At 39.7% G+C, this 20055-nt stretch overlaps 1 protein-coding gene across 1 annotated transcript in view; it reads left to right on the top strand.

The window, feature by feature from the left end:
* The first annotated feature begins 2567 nt into the window (after positions 1-2567).
* WDR7 (WD repeat domain 7) overlaps positions 2568-20055 on the top strand; it is a 392926-nt gene continuing 375438 nt past the window's right edge. Inside the window, exons 1-2 of the mRNA XM_054460414.2 lie at positions 2568-2894; positions 3152-4040. The gene's annotated coding sequence lies outside the window, so the exon portion shown is untranslated. The remainder of the gene's footprint in view (positions 2895-3151; positions 4041-20055) is intronic.

Here is a 20055-nt window from a genome sequence, read left to right on the forward strand (position 1 = left end):
TGAGATGGCACCATTGTACTCCAGCCTGGGTGACAGGGCAAGACTCCATCTCAAAAAAAAAAAAAAAAAAAAGCCTCTAAAATGATGAAATTCCTGACTTTATCCTGTGGCTCTCATTTATGATTCTGTTGCAGTGATAACCATACATTTTTGGTTACAACAATGACGACATCTCACTTGTCTCCTTGCCTCCCTGTATTTCCCACCTGATTTACATGGTACATTGCTGACAAATTAATATTTGTGGCTGGCCCATCTTAAGTGACCCCTGATGAGTCACACTCTTGTATAATCCTTTCTCCTTGAGTACAGATAAAACCGGTGACTTACTTTAACCAGTAAAATATGGCAAAGGTGATGGATGTCACTCCCTAATTTAGGTTATCATCTACATCTATTTCCATATCTATATCCATGTCCATATCCATGGCTGTATCTATATCTGTGTGACTCCTTTCTTGTGCTCAGTAGAGAGATTCTCCTTGCTGGCTTTGAAGGAGTATGCTGCCATGTTGCGAGAGAGCCTTTAGTAAGGCCTATGTGGTAAGGAACTGTGGGTGGCTGCTAGGACCTGATGGCCACTTCCAGTTCAGAGCCAGTAAGAAGCCAGGGCCCTTAGTCAGACAGCCACAAGGAACTGAATGAGCTGACAGGAGTTTGGAATCAGATTCTTCCCTAATTGAGCCTCCAGATGAGAATTGCAGTCTGGCTGACATCCACTTGTAGCCTTGTAAGAGCATGAGCACAGGACTCAGCTAACCTGTTCCTGACCTCCTTGCCCATGGAATGTGAGGCAATACATATGTGTTGTTTTAAGCCACTAAGACACTAAGACTGTGATAATTTGTTGTAAAGCAATTTTAAAAACCTGAATACCATGTGGTTAGGAAAAGCGCTACACTATTAATTAGTCAAAAGTCTTCAATTACTTTTCATTGTCTTTGGAATAAAGACCAAAAAGCTTACATGGCCACTAAAAGCCTCTTGTTATCTGACATCATTCTATTTTTCCATGTTACTTTTTTATTACCTGGTCTAGGCCCAATGTGATGAAGTATCTGTCAACCCACAAGAGAGCTCCAGGGCATAAACTGCCTGTTAAAGGAGCCCCTCATGGAGCAGAAACAGCTAAGCCCTGATACCACATTTTCCCATTTCACCTACTTCACATCCCTTGTATTTCTTCCAAATTTAACTTTCTATTTATTGCATATATTCATGTTTTACATTTCAATGCTGGTGACAAAGTTGTTTTCCTTTCCCAATTCTTATTCCAAATCTGACCAGTTTTTCTAGACTTCCATATGACCTAATGTGATTATCTTTCCTTACCCCAACCTAGAAATCATTCATCTCTTTTCTTCCTTGCTCCTTATTTGGCATTTCTCATCCTGCACTATACTATAGCTTATCTGTCTTGGTGGACATTTGTCATTCTTTTTAGCTTTCCAGCATCCAACACACTTTCCAGTGTTTAGGGAATTCTCTACCTCTTGCATCTCAGTGGGAAGCAGAGCCTGCCTTCATCCATGGAAGCCGAATATGTCAGATTCTCCCTTTCTCAGCTTCACCTTCAGCTAAGGTTCAATAAATATAGGTTGAACTGAATTTTTTAATTAGTCAAATCTGTTAACATTTTTGTATAATTCTTCTAGATGAAAGGAATAAATAATTTATTCAAACAAATATACTGAAGGTCAGCTTACTGAAGATGCAAATCTTAATTTTCAGGAAGGTTATATGTAAAAAAGGTGTGTGTGTGTATATATATATAAATGTGTGAATTTTCTGAACTATAGCATTTTATTCATTAATATTTGAATATTTATTTTAGTTCTGTGGCTCAGGAGATTCCATATACATATAGACTTTGGCAATAACTTTTATAAACTTGGTAGCGAGAGGCCAGAGAGTGGTAATTATTTGAGAACTTCTCATTAATCTTCCTATTAACCTTTGCATTTTTAGGAAGTTATTTGAAACTTATAGTAAGCATTCAATAAATATTTGTTGAAGAAAAGAGTCTTTAGGGAAGATATCCTATATATTTCCTTCACAAACCCAACAAGATTTAATGTAGCCTAAGATTGTCCTATGATAACCACTCTGTGCTTTCCATGTTTCCAAAAAGTTCTTATAAATTGTAAAAAGGATTATGAACTTAATGGTGTAAATGTATTCATCATCACAACAGAGGGAGTGAGTATGCTGAAGCCAGCTGGCTAAGGAATCAATTTCTTCTATTCGGCATCATTCTTCTCCCTCTACTCATGTGATTGATTGCAAGGCAGTTAGTTAAAAGTAGAAGAAAAGCATAGAATTCCAATTTGCAGTACAAGAAAATTTCAGAATTATTGATTTTCAAGTGTTCTATTGACTTCTTTGGTCAACATTAATTTAGTTTTTCTCATTATGGTAGCAGCAGAGCTGGTCTCTAAAAATAAACAGAAACAACATGTAAGAAACAACACAGTACAGTGCAGTAGTTGGATGTGGAGTGAGGGCACAATGGGTAAGCCACCCAGGACACTGATGGGTCTGTGATGTGTTGCTGGGGGAAGATGTCTATACTGGAAGGAAGGACAGGTAGTGGTTTGCCATTAGCAGAAACAACAAATTGTTGACAGGAAGCCTTTTGACCAAAACAACACTCAGCATACTTTTGGCAAATTAGCAAGGAAACTATCCGTCTGAAAGAGCTGATTTTGCCCTGTTCTGTTCCCTTATCCTATGCTCCAGGCCCTGTGCCCAGTAGGATTTAGCTATGCAAGGTGTTTTCCAAGGGCCAGCAGCCATGGACATTGCCTGGAAGCGTGTTAGACATGGAGAATCTCAGAACCCACCCCAGACCAACTGATTCAGAAACTTATTTTAACAAGATTCCCATCTTATTGGTATATATACACAGTAACTTTTGAGGACTGTAACAGCATTCAAACTTAACTTATAAATCCACCAGTGAGCCTGTAAAGAAAAAATAATGCCATGGGATGAACATCTTTTGTATCTTTTTAACAAAACTGAACATTGGCCACAGCATGGCACTTGTTTTCCCCTTGGTTGCCACTCATTAATTTATTCAACCAATATTCGACAGGAAGATGGGCAGGCATAAGTTATTAACATTTATTACGCTCGTTTAATTTCCTAGACATCCACAAGGTTATTATCCCTATTTTGCAAATGGGGAAATTTAGAAGAGAGAATGAAGAAGAAGCAAGATGCCCAAGACAACACTAATGGTGTGCAGTGGAGGAACCAGGATCTGAATATACGCCTCTCTGAAGGCAGAGCTCACACTCCACCACTCTTTGCCGCCCACACGGATTCAGTGTATTCATCCCCTCTCCTCTGCAGGAGTATTGCACAAGGTCAGACTTCATCTAGTGGAGTGGCAGAGTTCGTATATGTCTGGCCCTCTGTGTCCTGGCCAACAATTAAGTTCAGAGGCAAAAAGGAAACAGCAACTGACATTTCCAGGCGTCTGGGCCGAGTGATGGGGTCAGAATTGTAAACTTGCGCAATATCCTGGTCCCAAGAAAGACCTACACTTGCTACTTCATCCTTCGCTCCATCTTGGTCCTCCCAACTGGCGAGAGGACAGCCTAGACCAGACTTCCCACAACCAAGATGGCGGCCGTGCACTCCTTGCCCACAGCTGACCTTTTCTCCACCTTCGGTCTCCATGGTAACGCGGCTGGCTCCCTCGGCGCCGGCTTAGGCCTTGCATGTAGGGAAATGGTGAGTCTTTCCCGCCCCCTTATTTTTGCGACAGTTGCAGCGAAAGTCACGGCAGTTGGGGCTGGTGTCAGCTGATTTACCGCAGTGGCGGCGGCGGCGGCGGCGGCGGCGGCACCGGCACCTTGTAGTCTCAGTGGGGAGACGGCGGCTGGATAGCGCTTGCCGCCCCACAGGTTATCCCAGCAGGATCTGCGCACCCCGCATCCTCTGTAGTTCCGCCCTATCCTTGTCCTCCTTGGCTGGGGCGCCCACCGGCGGTCTGATAGGCTACATCGCGGCATGAGATGAAGCTGTGACAGGTAAGGGGGCTTTCAAGCTTCTCCATGGGAAACCGCAGGGCGGGATGTGCTTGCACCGTGGAGGTCAGGGGTCGGGGGTCAAAGGTCACAAGCCCGCTCTAGCGGGGGACGGTGCTAGCTGTCAGATCGCTGCGGCTGCAAGCCTGCAGGTCGGGCCCAAAACTAGGCGCCGTTACCAAGAGCGTGGGGGCCTGCCGGGGGTCTTTGTGGCTCCCTTGCCTGGTGAGTGATACTTGCTACTTGTGACAGTTGCTTTGGTCTTGAGGTGGGACTGCCTGGCTCCCAGGTACAATCTAAACGGGATGAGGTGGTTGGTGATGATCGTGGGTGGTTATTGACAGCAATTTTGGGCGATGTGCTTGCTTTTGGGGTTCATATAGTCTTTCCTTTCCTGTTGGTACTACTTTTGCCCATGCCCAAGGTACTGACACCACTGTTAGAATTTCATTTTTGAGATGCCATCTGCCAGTTCTTATCCCTTTGCCCTAGTGCTTGTCTGAGCGGATACCAGTCACTCCCGTTCACTTAGTGTTGGGTCCCAGCGTTCTGAAGCTATGTTTGAAGTCAGCACTACCCTAACTTTGATTCAAAAATTGCCGTTTTATGTTTTTGACCCACTTAGTATGTCACTTTTTGAGGCATAATTTGCTGGGTTAGATAGTCTGAAACTAGGGAAGCTACCGTTGCCTTACATGCTGCATTGATATTGCTGATGCTACTGAATTTAGGGTTCGGTCAGTGGCAGCTATAGCTTCCCCTCACTGTAATATTTGCCATGAGACAAAAAAAGGCAAACTGACTCTTTCAGATGTTTATGTCTTAGGATTTTATGGGCAAGGTTGCAGGAATTGCCTGTTGTATGAAAGAAATTAACTGAGTTTTTGACATTTTGTTAAACAAAAATTTTAGTTTGACTCTGCTTCTTGCTTTATAAAGAAACTCGTGGCTGTATGAAGGTCAGCTTAAAAGTGAACATAATGTGTTGAAATGCCCTCATTATTACAAAGGATAATAAACTGTCTAGTTCCATCCAGAACAATACGTATTAGTTATTGTAAGTGGGGAAAACGAACCACTATAAATATAATTAATGCTGTATTATTCATGTCAATTAGGGATTATGGTAGAAAAATTCATTTATTTTACTGCCAATCCTTATTTTAAGAGTGTTTCAGAGAAACACTTCAAGAGAAAAATGAGAGTATGCCCTTTATTTTTTCTTATTGCCATCTGTAACTAAATTTTAAAAGATCTCAGTGACTGGGTGAATCAAAGGGACTGGGCTTGGCTTGGTTTAAATATCACTGTAAGAATTTAACTTAAATTTTAGGGGTAGTGACCCTTGTATCTTACAATTTCCTTTTATCTTTGATATACATTCTGTTTTGAAGTTAAAGGAAGTTGGGTGGTTTCTCCATGTAACACACTTAGCATTGAAAATGTTCAAAGTAGTGAGCTTGTTTTGTGCTTTCTTCATGAGAAGGGTAGGATGACATTTAGCTTCAGTGGTGTGATGTTTGTTAGATGTATGAGTCCTTAAAGTTCATTTTGGACCTTAGGTGCAGAGGATGGAGTTAATCTTACTCGATTCAATGGGCTGTTCAAGGCATCTCCCCTGCCTGCATTTTTCATTCATTTTTTTTTTTTTAGATGGAGTTTCACTCTTATTGCCCAGGCTGGAGTGCAATGGCGTGATCTCAGCTCACTGCAACCTCCCCATCCCGGGCTCAAGCGATTCTCCTGCCTCAGCCTCTTGAGTAGCTTGGGATTACAGACTATGCCAGCACGCCTGGCTAATTTTTGTATTTTTAGTACACTTGGGGTTTCACCATGTTGGTCAGGCTGGTCTCGAACTCCTGACATCAGGTGATCCACCCGCCTTGGCCTTCCAAAGTGCTGGGATTACAGGTGTGAGCCACCACATCCAGCCTCATTCATTGTTTTTTATTTCTAATTCCTGCTCTTTTCTCTTGCTCATCAACCTATTTGCAACCATTCTGTATGATGTGTATTCTTCTGTTTGTATGTGTTATTAAATGTATATTGTTCTGGGTGTCCACATTTTTAATTTATAGAGATGATATCGTGCAGTTTTTTTGTCTCACTATTATGTTTTGAAGATCTATTGCGTTGCTGTTCTTTGCTTCCAAGTGCTGCACAATATTTCAGAATGTACATCTACTACAATTTATCTGTCTACTCTCCTATTTGTAGATACCCGTGTTATTTTTATTTTCCTACCTCTACAGATAATACCATGATAAGCATACATTTTAGACCTCTGTGATACTTTCATTGAGTTATAGATCCATATGTGATTTCTGGATCATTTGGTTTTCATATATTTTATTGAAGCACCCACCAGATGGTGTTTAGAACAAGCAGCAATGGTCTATACACCTGCAGAAAGCTCGTGAGGGTTCCTTTATCTTTGTTTCCCCACAAATGCTTGGTTTTATTCAGTGCTCCAATTTTTCCAGACTAATAGATACAAAATTAAATCTCATTTTAAATTACATTTCACTATTACTAATGAATCTGAGCATTTCTTTTTTTTTGAGATGGAGTCTCACTCTTGCCAGGGTGGAGTGCAGTAGCGTGATCTTGGCTCACTGCCATCTCTGCCTCCCAGGTTCAAGCCATTCTCCTGCCTCAGCCTCCTGAGTAGCTGCGACTACAGGCACGTGCCACCACGCCCAACTAATTTTTGTATTTTTAGAAGAGATGGAGTTTCACTGTGTTGGCCAGGATGGTCTCAATCTCTTGACCTCGTGATCTGCCTGCCTCAGCCTCCCAAAGTGCTGGGATTACAGGCGTGAGCCAGCGTGCCCTGCTGAATCTGAGTATTTCTTCATGTGTGTTTTATCTTTTTGAATTTTTTGTTTGTCAAATTGCCTGTTAATCCCTTCACCCATTTTTATTTTGAGGTTTCTGTTCTTTCTTGTTTATTTGCGGACATTTCTTGTTTTTCATAGATACTAGTCATTTAAGTATTTCTAGTATATCTGTTCCTAATCTGTCATTTGTAATCTTTTTCATGATGTTCTTCATTGAACAGAAATCTTATATTTTGATATAATCAAATTAAAAAATCTTTTGGCTGTATGGTTTGTATTTTGGAGGTTTTGTTTAAGAAATCTTTCCCCAGTGCTATGCCACAAAGTTACTCTGCTATGTTATGTACTGTTAAATTCATAGTTTTCTTTTAAACTTATTGGTCTTTAATACATGCAGAGTTTTAACTTTTTATGTGTCACAAGTTTGTGATCCAGTTTATTTTCCATGTACTGTGCCAGTTTTCCTGGCATCTTTCTTCCCTTTTCCCATAGATATGGTGTCACACTGTGTATTAGGTGCTCATATATACTCTGAATATTGAGTCGTTTCCTTTGGTTTGTCTGTTCTTGCTCTAACACCATACTGTTTTAACTCTATGGTTTTGTAGTAGTATGTTTTTTCCCCTATATAAATAACTCTTCCCATTTATTTTGTTTTAGCTTTATTTTGATATAATTATAGGTTCATAGGAAGTTGCGCAAATAGTAGAGAGGTCTGGTTTCCCCCAGTAGTTACATTTTATGCAGCTTCACCCAAGGAATTTCCCTCAATAGTTACATTTTATACTACTGTAGTACAATATCAAAACCAATAAATTGATTTTGTACAATGCCTGTGTATAGTTCTGTGCCATTTTATCACCTGTGTGGATTCCTGCAACTACCTAACAATCAAGATACAGAGCTAGGCTGATGTGGTTGACCATGCCTGTAGTCCCAGCACTTTGGGAGGCTGAGGTAGGCAGATTGCTTGAGCCCAGGAGTTTGAGACCAGCAACATGTCAAAACCCCGTCTCTGGCAAAAAATATGAAAATTAGCCTGGTGTGGTTGTGCATGCCTGTAGTCCCAGCTACTTGGGGGCTGAGGTGGGAGGATCACCTAAGCCTGGGAAGATTGAAGCTGCAGTGAGCTGTGAATTATGCTACTGCACTCTAGCCTGGGACAGAGTAAGACCCTGTCTCAAAAAAAAAAAAAAAAAAAAAAAAGAAGAAGAAGATATGGAACTATTCTATCACTACAAAGATTTTCTTCATGTTACCTCTTTCTAGTTTCATCCACCTCCCTTACCCTCACCATCCCTTAATCAGTTTAATCAGTTTCTATCTCTGTAATTTTGTCATTACCAGAATGCTATATAAATGGAATCCTATAGCATGTAATCTTTTGAAATTGAGATTCATCCAAATTGTTGAATGAGACAGTTCTTGAGGTTCATCCAAATTGTTGCATTCATCAATAGTTTGTACTTCTTAATTGTTGAGTAGTATTCCATGGTATGTATGTATCCAAGTTTAACCATTCACCTGCATATCTGGGCTGTTTTTAATTTTTGGCTGTTACAGATAAAGCTGCTGTGAACATTCTTGTACGGTTTTGTGCGTGTGTGTGCGTATGGATTTAAATTTTCATTTCTTTTTTGGGATAAATGCCCAGGGACATGGTTGCTGGATGGTATGGTAAGTGTATGTTTAGTTTTTGAAGTAACTCCCAAAGTGTTTTCTGGAGTGGTTGTACCATTTTACATTTCTACCAGGAATGTATGAGAGATTGCATTTCTTTACATCTTCACTAGCATTTGATACTGTCACTATTTTTTTTTTTTGGAGATGGAGTCTCGCTCTGTCACCCAGGCTGGAGTGCAGTGGCACAATCTTGGCTCACTGCAAACTCCGCCTCCCAGACTCAAGCAATTCTCCTGCCTCAGCCTCCCGAGTAGCTGGGACTACAAGCGCATGCCACCACACCTAGTTAATTTTTTGCATTTTAGTAGAGATGGGGTTTCACCGTGTTGCCCAGGCTGGTCTTGAACTCCTGAGCTCAGGCAATCCGCCCGCCTCAGCCTCCCAAAGTGCTAGGATTATAGATGTGAGCCACTGCGCCCGGCCACTATTTTTTTTTATTTTTTAACTGTTCTGATGTGTGGTGATATCTCAGTGTGGTCTTAATTTGCGTTTCCCAAATAGCTAGTGATGTTAAATATCTGGTAGAGCACTTTCTCTCATCTTTGCCCATTTTCAAAGTTTGGCTCAGCTATTTATGGATTTTTATTCTTTCCTATGTATTTTAGAGTTAGTCTGAGTTTCTAAAAACAATACCAGTAGAACTTTGACTTACAGATTTATTTTGAGGAAAATTGATATCTTTATAATATTAGGACATTTTATCTGAGAACATGGAATGGTCTTTCACTTATGACTTTGAGTAAAATATTGTAGTTTACAAAAATACTGTGAATGGTATACTATTGTTTAAGTAGATTAGTGCTGATACAAGAAAATGCTATTGATTTTCATATATTGATAATCTACCTTTGTCTTTTTGTGTTGTACTAGACAGAAATCAAAATTCATAGTGTAAATCTTGAAGTAATTTTAGTGTGTGTAGAGTGAGGCCTGGAACTATGTGGTGCCTTTATTCCTGGGTTTATCTGTTACATCTCCCTGTGACAGTTTTTTAATTTGTTGGGATTTTTTTTTTTTTAGATGGAGTCTCACTCTGTTGCCCAGGCTGGAGTGCAGTGGTGTGATCTCAGCTCACTGCAACCTCCAACTCCCAAGTTCAAGCATTTCTCCTGCCTTAGCCTCCCTAGTAGCTGGGATTACAGGTGCCCGCGAGGACACCCAGCCAATTTTTGTATTTTTAGTAGAGATGGGGTTTCACCATGTTGGCCAGGTTGGTCTCAAACTCCTGACCTCAGGTTATCCTCCCACCTAGGCCTCCCGAAGTGCTGGGATTACAGGCGTGAGCCACCACGCCTGGCAATTAAATTATGGAGTTAGTGAGGTTTGTAAGTTCTATTCTCATTTTTGTCCACTTAATTCATGCACTTTTTAAAGAATTAATAGTCTTACATATGTGCATGCCATTGATCATAGGCAAAATCAACTGAGAGCTATGGATAGCTCAGTGAAATTCTGTCATCAATAAGAGGACACCTTATGTTCTCACTGACAGGTACTATGATAGTAATGTTAACTTACAATTTGAATTCCATCCATATGGTTCATTTGTCTTTGTCTGTATCTGATACTTAAAGCTACTTTGCTGAATACAAAAGAACACAAACAATTATGTTGGAAGAAGAAATCCTACATCATGACTGCATTCAGAAAGTCCTTATGAGTCCAAGGAAATTTTTACTTCCTTTCTATTAAGGAACATATATATTACATTCATGAAGTATTTACTATTTTAAATAAAATTGGATTTTTTTTTCAAAATATGTTGGTGACGTTTAATGAAATTACAGGGGTTTTTTTTTGGCTGATGATTACTTGGGTTAGTGGGAGCCATAAAATGTTGGAACAACGAATGTTAGGGCACTGGTCAGTTTAGGGGAGGAAAGATTTCTGAAGTGCTAAGCGTTATTCTGTAGGCTCTTTAAAATATAACATTTCTGGAGATATGTGACTTTGTTTTTTTGTTTTGTTTTGTTTTTGACACACAATCTCGCTCTGTCGCCCAGGCTAGAGTGCAGTAGTACGATCTCGGCTCACTGCAATCTCTGCCTCCCTGGTTCAAGCAATTTTTCTGCCTCAGCCTCCCAAGTAGCTGAGATTACAGGTGTGCACCACCACACCCAACTAATTTTTGTATTTTTATTAGAGGCAGGGTTTCACCATGTTGGCGTGGCTGGTCTCGAACTCCTGACCTAAGTGATCTGCCTGCCTCGGCCTCCCAAAGTACTGGAATTAGTCATGAGCCACTGCGCCCAGCCTGGAAATACATGACTTTGAAAATGCAGTCTCCCATTCAGCTTAGCGGTTGTAATTTATGACCCTTCAAGCTCACTGAAGATAGTTTTTTGCACATCATGTTTCTCTCTGAATGTTGATAGTTGTATATGTCAGTGATAACAGACTGATAGAGTGAGCCAGTTACCTTCTGTTTTCACATTCAAGTTTATTGCACATTCAAGCTATCTTCCTTAAAGGCTCTTCTTTTTTCTAAACGCTTCAAATACAAATAAACAGTATAAACTTCCATTAGTTGGAGCAAAAAATTCACACGAATGAAATATCACTGTACTTTTTTTTTTTTTTTTTTTTTAACGACAGAGTCTCACTCTGTTGCTCAGACTGGAGTGCAGTGGCATGATCTTGGCTCACTGCAACCTCCACTTCCTGGGTTCAAGCGATTCTCCTGCCTCAGCCTCCCGAGTAGCTGGGACTACAGGTGTGCACCACTGTGCCCAGCTAATTTTTGTATTTTTTTTTTTTAGTAGAGATGGGGTTTCACCATGTTGGCCAGGCTGGTCTTGAACTCCTCACCTTGTGATCTGCAAGCCTCGGCCTCCCAAAATGCTGGGATTACAGGCTTGAGCCACCGCGCCCGGCCCACTGTACTTACTTTTAAGAAACAGTGTTGTGATTAATTACTAGGCCTTAGTGACTGTAGTAGTGATTATGTCAGCTAATTTGCTTCATAAGCCCTAAGATATATTTTGCTGTGTATATGTTACGATAGACTAAAAGAGGCAGGAGTGTAGGTAAAACCTGTAGCTGGGGAAAAAACAATAATATGTTAATGACATTTTGATTAAGGAGACTTGTATTAGTTGTTGACATTATTATAGAAGAACTAATTGACAAGAAACTCCCCTGTGAAATCCAAAACATATAAAATCGGGATATAATTTAATTTGCTGATGGGTGCAACTTTACTTAAACCAGCGCAAACATATTTCATTCACTAGTTTGTTTATTTATTCAAGTATTTGGATTCCTTCTATGTGGAAGGAATTTTAGGCACTGGGAATACAATAGAGAAGAAACCAAACACAGATCTTTACCATCATAGAACATACAGCAGGAGAGGCAGATGATAAATAAATAAAACATATGGTATGTTAAATGATTGTAAGTGTTTTGTTTGAGTGGTAGATTTTGCTATTTATGATGGTCAGGAAACCCTTCACTAAAAAGGTAATATTTTATAGAGATTTGAAGAGGGCGAAGGAGGGTGCCAGAAGGAATCTGGGGTGGGGGACACTGTTCTGAGGTAACATTCTGTTTAGTATCTTGGAGCAACACCAATGAATCAGGGCAGATGGAAAGGAGTAAGCAAGGGAGAGAACAACCACCTCACTCATATAGGATAGGCAGTTGTATGTAGAGTTGGCTTTTGCTATATGTGAGACAGGAAGCCATTGGAAGATTTTGAGATGGGATCACAGCATGACTTTTTTTTTAATAGTGTTACTCTATATGCTGTGTTGAGACTGCAGAGGAGCAAAGATGGAAACAGGGAGACCAGTTAGAGGGCTGTTGTGTTATCCCTGATGGAAGATGCTGATTGAGAATAGGGTGGTTGTAGAAAGTGTTGAGATGTTGCAGGATTCTGGATATGATTTGAAGGTATAGCCAGTGGAGTTTACTGATGGATTGGGATGTGGAACGTGTATGTGTGAGACAGTAATAGAGTAACTAAAGATGATTCTAGGATTTTGGTCTGTGTAGTTATAAAACTGGAGTTGCCAATAACTGAGATGGGTAGACTGTGGGAGGGGCACCATTGAGGAATGATCAGGGGCTCACTTTTGGACATGCCAAGTTTGAGAAACTTATTAGCTATCCAAAAGGAGATGTTGAGTAAGAAGCTGGACATACGGATTTGGATTTCAGAAAAGCATCCCACACAATAAACTGGGGAACTGTCAATGTATACAGGTTGAGCATCCCTATTCTGCAATCCAAAATGCTCCAAAATCCAAAACTCTTGAGCATAAACATGACACTTCAAAGAAATGCTCCTTGGAGCATTTTGCATTTTGGATTTTTCAGATTAGAGATGCTCAACCTGTAAGTATAATACAAATATCCCCAAATCTGAAAAAAATCCAAAATCTAAAACACTTCTGATCCCAAGTGTTTCAGATAAAGGATACTCAACCTATAGATGGTATTTAAAGCAATGAGGCTTGATGAGATCATTGAGGGAGGGAGTGTTGCCAGAGAAGAGAAGTCTAAGGACTAAGTCCTGGTAATGCCAATATTTAAAGGTTAAAAAAAAAAAAAAAGAAAAGAAAGAAAGGAGACTAAAGCTAGAGAAGAAGAAGGAAAGTCAGGAAAAGATGAAGACTTTGAGGCCAGGTAAAGAAGTATTTATTTCAAGGATGGAATGTGAACTATGTCAAATGTTGCTGGTAGGTCAAGTAAGATAAGGGTTAGAACTTGATAATGGATTTAACACTGGGGAGGTCGTTGGTGACCTTGTCAAGGGCAGTTTTTGTGACAGGCAGAGCAGGAGGAGGGTAATGTTACAAATGAGAAGTTTAACTTGAGACATCACATATTTCCTCAGAGTTTAAAACGGAAATGGAGAGCTGGGTTCCTCTCTAGTCAGTGTGACTTTCATACCTTCACAGTTGCCCATCTTATTTTAGTGATTCCAAGACTAATGAGACAATTCAGCTTCCAATTTGGGGAAGCATGTTTGTTTCTTCTTTTTCTGTTTAATTCAATTTATATACAACAAGAAAGTTCAGTGCTCAGTTTAGACTTTTGATGGCAACCTAAGGGAAGAAATTGGAATGACTGGAGATGCAGATGAGATTAGAGGTGGGTGGCAGGAGAAAGTCGAAGTTGGTTCAACCAAATGGAATTTCCTTTAAAAAGTAAGGTCTTGGTGGACATAATGGGCTTTTAGCTTAATCAGTAACTCTTGAAATTGATGTAGGTTGGTGATGGATAGAGCATAAGCAGAAGAGTTCATTCATTATAATAGCACCTGCAGAAATTTAAAACATGATTTATATGCCTCAGCATCTATGAATCACTTTTAAAATGTGATTTATTTTTGACCAGATAGTTCTGCAGTTCTTCAAAATCTGTCTCTCATGCACTCAGGGCTGTTTAGCAATAAGAAATAAGTGTAGTCTCCTGTTGCCATCTGCTCATTCCACATGTTCCTTTGAAACTGAATACTGGAACTTCCTTTAACCAAGCAGTCCTAAAGTGTCAGGCTCATTGAGAGTACAGTATATTTCTTAACCACCCAAATAAGAAAGTATAATCTTGTCAGCTGCTTAAGTGTTCAGAAGGTTGTGTCCCTTACAGCCCTTAAATTCTGGAAACACTTTGTTATAAGGAAGCAGCTGAGTAGTTTCTTTAGTGTGTTTTTATGACCTAGCTGTTTCATAGTAGTATAATAAACAGAGTCTTCATTATCTGCTTCAGGTTTGTTTTCCAAGTCTTCAATTGATTGGTGGTAAATGCACAAGCACACACACACACAAAAAATGCATCATCTTAATCATCACGTCCTCATCACATCATACTGTGATCTTGACTTGGGTACACTCTTTTGACAAATGACATAGGAATGTTCTCTGAGAATCTGAATAAACCTCTACAAACTTCTTCTTCTTTCACTGCAGCTGTGGCAAATATATTTAGCTGTTTAGGGTTTAGTACTTGCTTCTCATATTCCCCATCGGTAGGTGGGTAGCTAAGGCCTATGCCAGTTCATGTGTGCCCATTCTCATGAGAGAAAATTTGAGTTTGTTTTTGTCTGCAAGTCACAGGGGGCCTGCCTGGGACACAAGAAGTACACAGACTGAGAACATATTGACTATCCTGTGAAAACGCCCTGTTGCTAGGATAGAAATACGTCCTGCTTTTGCATTTGAGAGCTAGACAAACAGTGTGGAGGAATTAACATTGATCTGATACTAGTTTGTATACAATCTTAACTGTTTATAGCTTTTAGAAATCATGTGTGCTACCAATATTACATGGGATAGTGTGAAACAGGATGGTCTTATTAGAATATCGCCCCATAGGTCATTGATAGTTTCAAAAGGAAAAACAAAAACAGTAGCAGTGAAAGTAATCTGGTAGTCACCATCTGAATCGAATGGTCAAAGGTAGCATTGTTGCTCGTAGGACAATGTGATGTTATATGCCTCCTGAGGTGATGCAGTGTGAAGTGTACATCAACATCTATCGAGTATTCTTGCCAACAGTGTTCACTTGAGGCAAACGTTAGATCCAATTTCGTTTGTAGTGAAAACAGGTGTTGGAGGAACAGGTGTAGTAAAAACAGGTGATGGAGGAACAAGGAACAAGTTAAATGATGTCATAAAAAACAATCAGGAACAAGGAACAAGTTAAATGATATCATAAAAAACAATCAAAAATCTTCAGATATGGAACATTCTACAAACAATTGGTTTGGCTTCTTAAAATTAGTATTAAAAAAAAACAAGGTGGGATTATTCTAGAACTAAAGAGACATAACAGCTTTTTTAGCCTGTTCAGGCTGCCATGCAAAATACCACAAACTGAATGGCTTAAACAACAGAATTTTATCTTCCCACAGTTCTGGAGGCTAGAAGTGCCCCAGATCGAGGTCGGAAGGTTTATTTTCTGTGAGGGCTCTCTTCCTGGCTTGCAGATGGCTGCCCTCTCACCGTGTCCTCACAGTGGTGGAGAGGGAGAGAGCTTTTGTGTCTCTCACCCTTCTTACAAGGATACCACCCCTATCACAGTAGCATCTTGCTCTTATGACCACATTTAACCTTTATCACCTTCTCACAGGCCTGACCTCCAAATGCACAAATACATTGGGGGTTAGGGCTTCAACATATGCATTTTGGGAGGACATATCGTTCAGTCCATAACAACAATCAAATGCGGTGCATAAAACTTGAGTGTTTTGTTTACAGGTTTGAGGGAAAACATTATAAAAAGCATTTTGTGGATTATTGAAGTGATTTGAATATGGACTAGTTTGTAGATGCTATTGGAGAATGATTATGGTGTTGATAATAGTGAGTGTAATAATGGTATTGTGTTTATGAAGGAGAATGCCCTTATTTTTAAGTTCTGTCTTTAAAAGCATTTAGGGGTGAATCGTCATGGTATGTATAAGTTACTTTCAAGTGGTTCCACACACACAAAATACGTACACATATAGATGCACAGACTTTTTTAAAAACACACATATATGCACAGCATATATACACCACATATATATATACAGCATATATACATATATATGCATAGCATATATGTAGATATACCACATTGCCAAGGGAAATATGACACGATATTATTTTTTGAGTGATGGTTATATTCTTCTTTGAACTTTTGTATATTTGAGATTTTTCATAATAAAAATTTTGGAGGAATCACAAGGAGAAAGGTAATTTCATTAAAAAATTTTTAAAGGCATATCAAATTAAAAAAAAACAACAACATGAGGTAATAGGGTTAAGTCTTTGGAATTTTTCTTAGGGCTTTTTGGGCCTTCACATGTCTAGGTAGAGGAAAGATGAGAAAATAGGAAGAAGATAATGGGGACAGTCTGCTGTACCAGAAAAAAAGAGAGTGCACTGCAAAAAATCAGCAATGTCACACTAGCAGCTATAAAGTATATATAAGATAATTGGACTTAGGAAGAATAGGTATCAGCAATCGATTAATGTCAAAGCATCCTCTTTTCTCACTTCTCTTATAAGGTATTGCTCGTCTCTACAATATTGGAGAGCTCTGCCCTGGAGTGTCATTTTAGAAGGATTGCTGACCCCTTCATGTAGTGGGAGATCTTGAGTGTCCTTAAATTAAGTCTTTTTGAGGGCCCAGACTAGAGTACATGAGGCCTTTATACTAAGGAAATGGAAGCACCAAGTTAAAGACCACAGATTTCAAAATGCTAATTGTAATGAGAGGGAGAGAGATTGTTAGGGTTACAAGTAGAGGCCAGTGAAGGTATTTGGATAAAAATGAAATGTAAACATGTTTGAAGGGCAAAAGTTAACTTATAAAATAGATTGAAATGGTAGATGGTGAGAACATAATTAAAGGAGGAAGATTTTTGCAGAGTTCAGAAGTTTTTGTTTTTTTTTCTCCTTTTTTTTCTTTTTTAAGAGGCATTTTTCCTCAAAAGAGTTAAATTTGAGTTGTACATGAAACCCTTAATACAGCCCTTGGCACATAGTGAGGGCTTAATAAATGCTAGTTATTGTTATTCTCTGTTTATTCATTCAATAAATACATATTGACCACTAGTAAAAGTCAGCATTTTAGGTGCAGATATGCAGCTTACTTGATAATGCTTAGATAACAAAGGTGCTAGATTTACAGATTTTATCCTTGAGAAACATAGGCTGTACAAATGCATCAAGCATTTGGAAGGTGTAGTGAAAATAGGAGGAGTAGGAGTAGTAAATCATGCGGCTTAGGACAGAGCACTCACAGTGGAAGGGAGCTAGCATTTGAAAAGATTATAGGCTAAAGATAAATACTTGTTAAAGTTAAATGTATTTTCAAAACCCCATGTTGTGTGCATATGTACAACTTTAAAACAAAAGAACTTGGTGTGGCTGGGCATGGTGGCTCATGGCTGTAATCCCAGCAGTTTGGGAGGTGAGGCGGGCGGATCACCTGAGGTCAGGAGTTTGAGATCAGCCTGGCCAACGTGACAAAAATACATGCTAAAAATACAAAAATTAGTTAGGACTAGTAGCGGGCGCCTGTAATCCCAGCTACTCAGAAGGCTGGGGCAGGAGAATCCCTTGAATCTGGGAGGCAGAGGTTGCAATGAGCCGAGATTGCACCACTGCACTCCCGCCTGGGTGACAAGAGTAAAACTCCATCTAAAAAAAAAAAGAAGAATAAGAAGAAGAACTTGGTGTAGGTGTATCTAGGCCACTTTATTTAACTGTATTATAATGGAAAACACAATGATGGGGCAAAAACAAACAAACAAACAAACAAACAAAAAAACCCAGGAATTTATCTTGAGAATTAGGAATTCTACTCAGCCCAGTCTCCTCTTCCTAGTCTTCCTCTTAAAAGGCAGTCATTATTACTGATTTTTTTTGTTCGTTATCATTTCAGAATTATTCAAAGTGTGTGTGTACCCACTGTATATTTTGGTGTTTGTTTTATATCTCATACTGCAGTGTTCCATTATAAAGCTCTATCATAATTTATTTAATCCCTGATTTGTGGACATTGAAGTTCTTTCCAGGTACTCTTTAAAAATTATAGACATTTTCAAATATATAAAAGTAGAAAGAACAGTATAATGCACACTCTTACACTAAAAAGAGCTTCAATACTTACTTTCACAGTTTGAGTTCCCTGGTGAGCAGACTCTGAGATGGAGACTCAGGCTTATTAGGGAGTGCTCTTGGGATCAACACCCAGGGAAAGGAAATAGCTTTGGCCCTGGGTTAAAGTTGAGTCGTGATGAGTCTCAGAGGAGTCTCAGTTGACCCTGGGGGAAGTTCTGAAGATGGGACGACCCTTCAGTGATATCCTGAATCGTGAGGGGGTCTGGCCTTTATATTTCCATATTGATCCGTCACTGGTTGTGGGCTGTCCCATGGGAAGGGTACAAGAGCTTGGACAAGCCGTCTCTCTTGGGCTGAGGCAATCCTTAGTGGTGCTGACAACCTGGGCTTGTCTGCTGAGAGCTCTCTCACCAGTTGGGTCCTTCTTTCCTGAAGGAAGATTTGGGCACATAGCATCCATCATACTTAGCCTACTATTTCATCTTCATTCCTTCTTTTTTTTTTTGAGCCATAGTTTCGCTCTTGTTGCCCAGGCTGGAGTGCAATAGCACAATCTCGGCTCGCTGCAACCTCCGCTTCCCAGGTTCAAGCGATTCTCCTGCCTTAGCCTTTCTAGTAGCTGGGATTACAGGCATGCGCCACCATGCCCAGCTAATTTTTTATTTTTAGTAGAGACGGGGTTTCTCCATTTGGTCAGGCTGGTCTCGAACTCCCAACCTCAGGTGATCCACCCACTTTGGCCTCCCAAAGTGCTGGGATTACAGGCATGAGCCACCGCACCCGGCGTCATCTTCATTCCTTTTAACACCTCTTAGCCCATATTCTCTTTCCTCTTCTGGGAGCCACTGATCACAGACATCATATGATTTTATCTGTAAACACTGCAGTTCCATTTATCTTTTAATGAGTACTATGTTTTGGCAAAATCTTGATTAACCAGAATGCCTGGATAATAAAGCTTTCTGATAAATGGAGTTTTCTGGTAAATGAAGACAATATAGGGGAGTGAAAAGTGTTGCATTAGGACCCAGGAGATCTGTGTTTGCCTTTGAGCTCTGAGATCAATTTGCTGTGTGATCTTGAGAGAGTTGCTAACAGACCTAAATATCTACCCAAATAAAAAATCCCCCGGATGGTAACCAGCTATACTCTCCATTCTAGATTGGGAAACCAGGCTTTTTTTTTTTTGTCAATTATAAAAGTGTTTCTTTTTTAAATGCTTAAATATAAAAAATAAAAGCAAAACAGCAGGAGACAGAGCGTTATTTCATAAACTTTTGAAATGACTTGGTTTGGCAAAAGCTCATTGCTTTTTTACCATTCAGAACAGTTTTGTTGAGGTCTCTGGTATCATTTTATGAAAATACTTTCTGAGTTACAAGTTTTTAGAGACCAGATTCTTCTTTAGCGTCATTGCACTCTCTTTCCTTCCTCCGCCTCACTATGCTTCCCTCCTACCTCTTTCCTTACTACCCAGTTTGGAAAGCAATAGTCTTCTTGCCTGTGGCCTTACGTATTTCGCCAAACCCCGTGACTTATTGTTCTTCCTCTGTAATATCTCCTATTTTTCTTTCAGTACTCTAACTTTAGCTAAGCTTCTTCTCACTTAGCACCCAGGCTTATTGCAGTAGCATCATATTTGGTTTATCTGTCTTTAGTTGTTTCTCTGTGTTAATCCAACCCTCATACTATCTCAAAAAGTTTGCGCATGTTGCTTCTCTATGTAGATATCTGCTTATTAGACCATTAAGTATCTTTACAATGTGGCCCAACTGAGGATCAGTGTGGAACCTTGTATTTTCTCTCATCCCCAAACCTAAAGTTAATAAATTATGGTTAAGCATAGAATAATTTATCTTCCATGTTGGAATCTAAATTGTCAATACTTCCCTAGGCATCAGTATTGTAATAATAATGCCCGTCCTTTACTAAGAA

The sequence above is a fragment of the Pongo pygmaeus genome, chromosome 17 (genome assembly GCF_028885625.2).
Source record: "Pongo pygmaeus isolate AG05252 chromosome 17, NHGRI_mPonPyg2-v2.0_pri, whole genome shotgun sequence".
In the NCBI taxonomy this organism is placed as follows: domain Eukaryota; kingdom Metazoa; phylum Chordata; class Mammalia; order Primates; family Hominidae; genus Pongo; species Pongo pygmaeus.